General features: G+C 46.3%; 1 protein-coding gene across 2 annotated transcripts in view; it reads left to right on the top strand.

The window, feature by feature from the left end:
• Positions 1-4399: 4399 nt before the first annotated feature.
• The window catches only part of PTPN4 (protein tyrosine phosphatase non-receptor type 4), a 206324-nt gene continuing 200117 nt past the window's right edge, over positions 4400-10606 (top strand). Inside the window, exon 1 of one of the 2 annotated variants that reach the window (XR_009462146.1) lies at positions 4400-4704. The gene's annotated coding sequence lies outside the window, so the exon portion shown is untranslated. The remainder of the gene's footprint in view (positions 4705-10606) is intronic. The other variant, XM_059727499.1, reaches the window with a different exon arrangement.

Below are 10606 nucleotides of genomic sequence, written 5' to 3'. Positions count from 1 at the left end.
AATTATCACAGCTTGCTTGGCAAGCCATGCATGAGTAAGTAATACACTCACTGGCACAAACAAATGCAAATAAATCTATTAAGTCAAAGAGGATTTTTTGCATATTCCTAGATTGATATAAAACATATGAGGTTAATTTATGGGAACTGAATGTGCATCAGGCTATGTAGTTTCATGATTTCCCTAAGCCAGAGGAGCTGGCAATGTTTCCCAGCAGTAGGCTGGAATAACCCACCTTGGGTCTGAATTGGGCTGGTGCTAGGACCCGATTTTGTCCCATCCTCACTTCTCCCCAGCTGCCCTGCTGCAGCGTGGCTCAGGAAAGCACCGGACTATGGTGTGATGTCAATGCTGCTGAATGCCACCAAGGCTCCAGCTCCAGGGGCTGGATCCAATGGATCCATGGGCAGGATGCAGCCTGCAGGCCATACATTACCAACCCCTGCCATAAGTAATAATGAGAACTGCATAGCCAAATTCCCATTCATAGATTTGACATTAAGCTCTTGACATATTTCATATCTTTGTGGAAGAGAGCTTTACACTCTCTAATGCAGACAAACAGGTAGGCAGCAGCACAGGAACCTCTTGGTGTATAAAAAGCCACGCCACTGAAGGAGAGTGAAGCAGGCTAGAGGCAATTTTCACAACCGCTGTTGCAAAGTTCAGTGTGTTTTCTTTCCCGTATCTATAGTAAGTATCAAAGGTTGAACCTGACAATTTGCTTGCAGTACATAGGAGTATTACATACAGACCTTAAGTAGAGTAACCACGCTTCTGTAGCATAACTGAGGGGAGACAAACAGGTCAGCAGCCCCAGGTGCTGCCTTTGGGGGGAAAGGGTTCAAAAGCAGTCATTACCACTGCAATCAGCATGATAGGATCTGGCTCCATGTGACTGCCCCGGGCGTGCAGCTGCACTGCTACGCTTCTGCCAGACCTCATGGGAAGAATCCCTCAAATAAATGGGTAACACACTTTGGTTTGTACTTTCTCACTTTTTGCTGCACAGATATTTACACGTATAAAACCAATCCTAAACTTTGGGGCCTCAATAGTCACTGATTTCCTACACTGTTGTTAGGTCCCCCCCTCCCCAAAATTAGCAATTATTAAGCCAAATTCTGTCCCCACCTATTCTCTTCTTTGAAGTCAGGTGAACTGAATTTGCCTCACTGGCTTTGAAACAGGGCTGATCAGGGCTGTACCCTTTCTGCTTTTCCCTTTGTTCTCATTTTGATTTACAGAGCCTCTGACTCTTGTAAAGCTGACAGATGAGACAAACTCCCATGCACTCCATTTATCTCCTTTTTAAGCCTCCTTGTTATACATGGTTCTCCCTTGATCTGCTCTATCTTGGAATTTTCTGAATTAACACGTTAACACTCTGTATCTACAGCTTCTGCTCTGTTTCTTGGGGCTGGGTAAAGAGATCATCGAGCTGGAAAACATGCTCATTTTATTTTTATATCCCAATAAAAAGGATCTCTCACCATTTCTTTTGGTAGCGCCTTTTTTTACAGGCTAACATGATTAGCACCTCTGCACGTTGTAACCAAACGAAGTTGAAATATCTTGTGTTTTCATGTCTCTAGCAAAACTACTCTGTAGCATCTTTGGATTAATGAAAAAATATATATTTTATAGAAGTTAAAGTTATTTTACTTATAACCTAAAAGTTGTACATAATTATAGCAATATCAGTGTTGCTATAATTAAACATCACTCTGTTTAAAATAATAGCTATTATTATTATTATTTGTTAAGTATTGAAAGCACGCTTGACACAAACAGACAAAAAAGTAAAGGCTGACGTAAATAAAAAAAAAACCCCAGGCGTTGAAGCTTACATATAACTGGACAATACAAAACAAAAATATCCATCATTATCTCTGAGGATAAAGAAATGCAATGTGGTCTGAGAATGACAATTTCTAGGAGCCAAGCAGAAGCTACAGCTGAGGATCTCTATTTGCTGAGAGAGGATAAATATTGCTTTGGGGGGAAAAGGGCAGAATTCAGACAGAGTGAGTCTGTTAAGAAAACTAAGGCAAAGCTCAAGAAGCTAGGAACTGGAACAACATGCACTCTGTTGTGTCCTGCTTTGGAGAAAGGTTATTATTGAGCTGCAGTTTTCCTGGGACTCTCTATTATTTGTACTGCACATGCTAATCTGCAGCATTTATACTATCAGCATACCTGGTTCATTCCAAGAGTAAATCTTTTGATCTGAAACTTTGTGACTTCACCTAATTACTTGCACTTTTTAATTAATGAAGTTAAAGGCACAGCATTTTTAATTTTGATTTTATTAACAGAAAGTCCTTTGTTCCATTATGGAACATACGCTCTGAAATCTGTGCTATCCAGGGCTCTAGAGGTGCCCTTGGGGATTGCCCTTTATATAACCCCCTACTCAGCTGACCTTTCCCTTATCCAAACGTCAATCTTCAAACCCCACAAGCAGCTTGCCCTCGCTTCTGGAAGAGAAGACTGCTGAAAAATCCTTTAAATTCTAAAATCCATTCAAGAAAATGAGAACCTATCTATCATTCGTGAGGTGACTCGGGAAACAAAGATTGAGAGGGGATGTGATTGCTTTCTATAAATGTATTGGTGCAAAGAGGGCGAATGCCAAGGATGGAGAGGAGCTATTTCAACTAGACAGTACTGGCACAAGCACAAATGAGTATTAGGAGGATGTTTCTAAACGTATTCTGGACCACCTTTTCAGCAGTACGGGAACAAAAAGACCAAACACGAACCAACCTAACAAAAAACCCCAGCCTATCTAGTTCCAACAAGCAGCTTCATACACTTGTGAATATAACTGTATGATTTAGGGTGTCTCTCAGTCCTGTATCCTACATCTCTATTGCTTGGTAAAGATGATAGTTAGGGGAGGGTTACCTTGTAATGGGATGAGGTTGTAGCAATGAACTTTGAGAGATAACGGGAAGAACCTATGTTTTGATGGAGACTTTTTAAAGTGAACCCCTCACGTACTTTTTAATGGTTTGAAACCACTGAGATGTGTGCATTGTCAGTACACGTAACTGCAGGAAACCTGCGATTATGTGCCATGTCCTCTTGCTGGCTTTGGCTTCAGTTGTCCGTTCCGTTTTGTCTTCAGTTGAGGCTGGATCTCGCACACCCGAGCACACGTGCTTAATTGAACACATGCAAGTCATTGCATTGAACTGCATAGGGCTCCTCACATACTTAAAATGAAATATGTATGTAAGTGTTTGCACAACTGAGTTCCTCAGTCTTTTCAGGCCAGGGACAGGTCTGTGTGTTTGCGCAGCCCCTGTCCTAATGCGGTTTCAATCTTGTTTGGGACCTTTGGGCACTACTGGAATGTAAATAATGAATCACAATGACTAATAGAGTCAATTAGGACATCCCCAAACCCAATTACTCTCCTAGCCACAGTCCTAATGCTATGACATGGTTAATTAGCATATATTCTTGACACAGGCTTTATTAATCATGAGTCACAAAGCTCTGGGTCCTGAAGTCCTGCAATTACGGAGCAGAGTTTGCTTTACTTTTTAAAGTAAGTATCTGGTTGCAAAGAGGACGGGTTCCAGGGCACCCTCTGGAGCTGGGAAAGACAGAGAGGAAATGAAAGAGCACCTTGATCTCTGCAAGTGTGCAGTTCCTGGGTGAATCGCACAATAAATTCAGCTGGGCTACACCTGGCAAGTAATCATCACACTGTGAAGAGGACTGTCTGGCTATGGAAAGAACGACCAGCTCTAAAGTTAGTGCTTGGAAACATGTCAGGTCTCCTGGTTGCAGCCGTATTGGTCTGGAATCAGGGCTGGTGGCAAAGGTGATATCCTTTATTAAACCAACCGGATTTTTGCAAACAAATGAAATAAAGGGCTGGTGGTGGAGACGATCCCTTTTATTAGACCAACCAGATTTTTTTGCAAAAAGAAACATAATAATAAAAATACCGTTCATTACCCAAAAGCTTGCAATTATTATTATTATTTTTGCACAAATCTGGTTGGTCCGAGACAAAATCAACCCTCTCGCACCAGCCCCGATTGCTTTGGAAACGTGGGGCCGGTTTCCAGCTTCCCCTGCAGCTGCGGCAGCGCCCCAGGTCAACGCAGCCGCCACCAGGTGTCGCCCTCCCCTCCCCCGGGCTCCATTGAACACAACTGAAGCGAAGGGGGGGCGGTGCTTCTGTACTGATGGGCTAATCCCTTGGACGCATCCGTGATGGGCGGCAAGGCGCGCCAATCATCTTGCAGTATCCGCTCCACCGGGGCAACCCCCCTTCCTCTCCCAGGGCCGGCTCTCGCGAGATCGCCGTCGCCTCAGCGGGTGACTGCGCAGCCGCCATGTTGGTTGCTAAGGCGCCGCCGTTGCCCGCCGGGAGGAGGGAGCGGGCGAGCCTCTGAGGGGAGGAGGCTCCGCGTCCTCGCCCTTCCCCGCCGCGCTCCCGCTCCCGCTCCCGCACACGCGCAGCGCCGGCCCGCGGCTGCCTCCGCCTCCTCGCCGCCCCCCCTCGGCCGGGGTCCCCGCGCCCGCCCCCCCGCAGGACGATGTGGTGCTGCGCGGCAGCGGGGCGGCTGCGGCTCCGGCTCCGGCTCGGCCGGGGGCTGCGGGGTAACTGAGCGCGGCGGGGGGGCCCGGCCCGGCCCGCCCGGCCTCGCTCCTCCGCACGGACGTGGCTCTTATATGAAGGTAGGTAGGGAGGGGGGGCTGAGGTAATTTGGGGCGTGAGGTAATTAATTTGGGTGGGGGGGCATCGTCTTTTTGCTGCCCCCCTTTTAATTTTTAAGGCACCCCTTGGGAAAGTTTGCGAGTCCCCATGGCATGGGGGGGGGGGTTGCATCTCCATCCCCCCCCCCCCCCAGTGCTGCTATTTATGCTGATTTTTTTTCCCTTTATAATGCCCCTGCCCTTGCAAAAAAAAAAACCCCAAAATCATTTTTTGGGGGATGGGGGTAAACTGGTCACCCTCCCCCCCCCCCCCCCACCTTGAAGGCTAGGGGCTGCTTCAAAGCAGGAGTCTGTTGAAGGGATAGTGGGGGGGGGGGGTTGGATGGATGTTAAAAATTCAGCAGGAGGTGTTTTTGGGGTTTTTTGTTTGTTTTTTGTGTGTGTTTTTTACACGGTTTTGGCCGGTGGGAGTCGTGGTGACGGGGAGGGGGGTTAGGAGCGGGTTTGGCGAAGCAGGGAGCCGCTCGCGGGTGCGGATGCAGCCGGCGTTCGCCAGCTCGTCGTCGCGTCGGCGCTGCCCGCCCGGCAGGACGAGGTGGATACGTCGGGGCTCGGTTTTATCGAGCCGCTTTCTTGTCAGATTCGGATGCGGTGCCAGCGTGGGGTTTTGTTTTTGCCCCCTTTCCCCGTATAAGACACACACGTCGTATATGCAACTTTAAAGGGTAAAACGTGACACGCTGCCCTAACACCCCTTCGTTGCCTTAGGATGAGACGGATCTTGTGGGGGCATATTTTTGATCAAGCTTCGCTCGCTTCGTTGACCTGGAAACTTACTTTTATTTCCATTTCACGTTTGATTTTTGATGACAGACGCCAGTTTTTTTTCATTTTTCCACTGTCAGTCTTGGGGGTGCGTGGCCAGATGTGTTACTGAGGTAGAAACAGTTGTGTGTGTGTGTAAGTCACAACTGTGAGCACACATGAAGACAGGGTTTTGAAGGTGGGTTTTCAGCTTGAGAGCCTTAAGAAAGGTATAACCAAGTCGGATACCATTTTTAGAATGGATTTAGTTCTTAACGCCGAAATCTTTTTAGGCTCTTCAGATGTCTAGCGGGCAGGAATTTTTAGGAGCCTCTTTCTCATTGTTTGATGTGTAATTGGTCTACTTTAAGCTGTGGCAAGTACTGAAACACACCTTGGTATTCGTATTTTTCTTACCACTCGGTCTCTCTGTTCCTAGATTCTGGCTTATAATTTAGGTTCGTTATTTTAGGTTCTGAAATAAACTCTGTTTCCCATGTCTGTAAAATAGTTTGACGAAGATATATTCTGTCATGCTTTTGTTGGTTTACAATTGTGTTTCCTTTCTAATGTCTAATTTAGACTGAACATAAAAACAGTATTGATTGAACACTCTTGCTAAAAATACTTTCGGGATCGGGTGTACTTAGAATGTTACCATGGAAAGTTAATCTGAACCGCCTTTCTGTGACTAGTATGTATAGCTTATTATTGTTAGCGGTGGTATTTATACAACAAATAAACCAAACAAGCACCCTAGCATGTTAAAAGTAATGCTAATTACTATTTTCAGGGAAGGAGCTCTCTAATGTGGGACAGACACTTTATTTATTAATTATTAACATGTCACTTGGGTTAACATGCGTTGTTGGCTATATTGTAAAGATACGCCCTGAGAACTGCGTTTTGGCTTTGCTGCAGTGACCCCTATGTGGGCAAAGGGATCCACCTACACAGGAGTCGCTGCAGGAGTTAGGTTTTAATGTTCATTACAGTGGTACTAGGCCTTTATTCATCATGAGCACTTGCTGCACATGAATGTTTGTGGTATACATTTGTGCCTGTTGAAATGTCATCGACTTCCATTCCACTGTGCGGGTGTGTAGGATTGGAGCCAAAAACAATAGCACAAGTTGTGTTAATGGTATAGTGCAGGGCTATCCAGCTGGCCACTGCTGCTCCCACTGCTTGCAGGGTATAGGGGGTGAAATAGTGAAGGAGATGGGTTGTGCTGGTGGTGGAGGGGGTGAGGGGATTGCTTGCATGGTGGTGGGGAGAAGGATGACTTGAGCAGTAGGGGAGAAGGAGGGAGGGGCCTTATGCTGATTGCATGGCAATGTAGGGGGGTCACACTATTTGTGTGGCAGGGGGACTTCACGTGATGGGGGTCTTGGGGATCCTGTGTGGCCCTTGTGGCATGCAGCCCATATGGTGTGTGGCGTGGGGCTCTCAACTGATGCGACAGGCAGCCCCTGATCACTCTGATTTTGGATGGACCTGATGTAGTGCGTTGTTCATTTACTTTGTGAAAAGTGATGTTTTCACCACTGATTTAAAAAAAAATCTATTGTAGCACTGCCCAATGATGTCTCAATCAATGTGGGGATATATCTTGCTAGGGTTGTGAAGAGTGTTTGTGGATTATCTTGAAAGTGGTTTATTGAGTCACTTCTAGCTGGCAATCTCTTGGGTTCATTTATATACTTCCATTTAAAAATAAATTGTGTTTATCAGCATATTATAGAAGAGTTAGTAAATACCACAAGCTTTTGTGAATGTCCATATTTAAATAATGGTTCACAAAATGAAAATCAGAGCTGTACTTACTATGCTTTGAAGTTGTTCATGTTTCCACCTATTAGGCAGGTGGTTGGAAGGCTTATTTGCTTGACTAAGTCCTTTGATATGAACATAGCAGGTGGGAAGTAAAGGTAAGATGACTTGCTTATGGCAGTTTATACTCATAGGTGTCACAGGTCAAGATAAAGAGTTTAAATAGATTGTTATAGCAAGAATGGTGAACATGTGAAATGACTGTTTAGTCTTTACTGTTTGAATTAAAACATCATTAAAATAGTGTTTTCTTTTGTTAGAGTATTGTTTAATATTGATGAGTAATTTGAGGTGTTGCTTTGTCCGTATATTTAGTCAATTCTGCAGAATGCTGTTGGCTAGTTTTTCTGGTGTATTGTATTCCCCCCCATCCTTGGCCCTGGGTCTGACTGTTGTGAGATCACATGAATCCCATGCCTTTCACACCCTGTGTCTGTGCCATCTCACTTCCATCCCCACCAATTATAAAATGGTCAAACAAGAGAATCTTTTATCAGATGCATGTGACTGTGCTTTGTTTATAAACTGCTTTGGTGCCATCACTGCTCAGAAAAGGATGGGAGGCTGCACAGTTCTCATGAATTTTACTGTGCTCCAGTCTATGCTGCTATGAAAATGGTATGTGCAGCAGGAAAAAGAAACAGGGGCGGCGGGAATGGATGGACGGGATGGGACAGAGGAGGTGAGAAGGTGAATGGAGAAGACAAAAGAGGAAAGGATGACTAACATGGAAGTGCAGGGGTGTCAGGCTCACTCTGGGGTGGACCAGGGCAGTGGGGATCTGGCAGCTGCAGGGCAAGCGAGGGCTGCATCTGCACAGTCCTTTCTTGCCTCCTGCTGCTGACAGCCATGTCCATTGGGGCCCCAAACTCTCTAGCAGATCAGACTCCTTAGGCAGCACCCTCCAACTTTCACTACTCAGCTGGCTGGATGAAACAGCTTCACAGGCCATATCTGGCTTTTGGGCTGTAAGTTTGACACCCCTGTTGTAGTGCATCTGGTTCTTTGATCCTTGGGTCAGCTGTGTGTGCAATCAATGTTCCTTCGGGAGTGGGAGCTAGTGTTTGTTTCCCTCTGTTGCCTTCCACTTGATCAAAATTAAGGGAATAGCAGAACGATACTTTTAACTTAGCTTTTTGAAAGTTTGTAGTCCCTAAAATTGTGATGTTCTTAGTATGCTGAAATCCTGGTTAGTTGTTCTCAGCATTTTTGGACTTGAGGCACCCCTCCATAACTTGTGAACTGAGTGGCACCCACATTCAAAAACTAATTTATAAATTACGGTGCTTACCTTCTTGCAGTAGGGGATCAGCCAAGCAGGGACAAGCATGAGCCTGTACTTGCTTGCTTGCTTGCTTGCTTAGCTTATTGCTTATCTCCTTGCACCTTGAGGCACCCTTCAAAGGATTTGGCAACACCCCAGGGTAATCCGGCACCTTGGTTGAGAGTGACTGTCCAAGGTATATCATTCTACAATAACACACTATGATCTAGTAAAGATACTTTACAACGTGCCATGGAGAATTCTGAGCTTAGTCTTTTTCTCTCTTTTCTTTTAAAGAGTTTAAAATTCAAACAAAATATTTCTGTATTACCTGTTAGGAAGTTTTCAGCCCTTCTCAACATTTACAAATTTTTTGTTTTGGATTATTTTTTCTGATCATATTTAACCCAATGACAGAGTATTTCCTAGTATATGATCATTAAAACTAGCTTTACAGATATAAGTTATGAAAAAGTGGCCCTTTTATTCTGCTATATTGCAGACCCTAAATACTGTTCTTATGACTTTTGCAGGACACATTAAAGTAGCGTAGAAAAAAAACGATAATTAAACTCCTCAGGTATATAAGGGAAGCTATATTAAGCAAGTGTTTATATTTCACATGAAACTTAAATTAGACCTTCATCTCTCCTGTCTTCCTCCTTCATGGAAGACCTCGTGAGGGCATATTTGGTCTCTGGTTAAGAACTTTTTTTGAATTGCACTGTAGTAACTCCATTGATCAATTTTAAAGGTAACATTTGTGAGAAATACTGTTGTTCTGACCTGCGGATGGTTTCTGTAATACATGACTCGAAAGATGGTAGGAAGTTTTGCAAATCAAAAATGGATAGAATCCACTGTAAATAAAAGAATAGCTGTTTAACATGAATAATTGTGATATGTAACAAAGGACGATTTCAGGACGGTTTTCCCTGGCTCTGGAATGTACACTGTAGTAAGCTGCCATTTGAGAGTTGTGAGGCATTCCCTAAGATGCTAGTTCTCAAACTTTCTAGATCAGGGGTTGCCAACCCCTGGCACGCGTGCAGAGCGTGGCACACGAGGCCATTTTGCTTGGCACACCACGGCCAGCCCCAGCTTCGGGTAGCTGCTGCCAGCGACAGAGCCCAGGCTGCTCCCAGCAGGGCTTGCAATGTCCCAGTTGCCTGCTGGGAGCAGCCCAGGATCCTGGCTGGTAGCAGCTCCCCAGAACCGGGGCTGGCTGCAGCTGGGAGGCTCCAAACAGCTGTGCTCCAAACAGCTGTGCCGGGCTCCAGCACCAGCTCTGGCTGGGCGCATGTAGGCATGCCTTGGAGCAGGTGGTGAGGGTGGGGCCTGAGGCAGTGCAGCTCTGCTCTCTCCCCCACTCCCGCCATTGAGGTGATGAGCCTGGCGCAGCTGTTTGTAGCCAGCCTGCTGCTCATCACCTCTAGGTTGGGAGCGGGGCAGAGACCTGGGCTGCGCTGTCTCAGGTCCCACCCCCACCGCCTGCTCTGAGGTGCGCTGGTGCGGAGCTGGTGCAGGACCCTGGCACAGCTGCTTGGAGCCTCCTGGCTGCAACCAGCCCCGGCTCTTGGGAGCTGCTGGGACACTGCAAGCAAGCCCTGCTGGGAGCAGCCCAGCAGCTACCCAGTGCTGGGGTAGCTCCTGGCAGCCACAGAGCCTGAGCTGGGGGGCAGGGGCTTTGGGTGGGGGGCAGTAGGGCTGGGGGGCAGAGGCTTTGGGTGGGGGCAAGGGGCACAAGCAGGGCATCCTGCCATGTACCACTTGCCCTCATTTTGCTTTTCTGCCATGCCGGCACTTCGGCACCTTCTGAGGTAGACGTTATGGTGCACTCTGGCCAAAAAACGTTGCCTACCCCTGCTCTAGATTGAAGGTACCTCTCTGTAACTTTTTGCCATCACCCTGATTGAGAACTACTATTGTACTTCCTTAGCTTGCTTCAGAGTTTCTCAGAGCACTCCCATGACAGGCAAATGAGAGTGCCCCTTGAGCCTTGTGTACTACAGAGCCTGACTG

The sequence above is a fragment of the Alligator mississippiensis genome, chromosome 4 (assembly GCF_030867095.1).
Source record: "Alligator mississippiensis isolate rAllMis1 chromosome 4, rAllMis1, whole genome shotgun sequence".
Taxonomy (NCBI): domain Eukaryota; kingdom Metazoa; phylum Chordata; order Crocodylia; family Alligatoridae; genus Alligator; species Alligator mississippiensis.
This window is presented reverse-complemented; position numbering and strand designations above follow the sequence as displayed.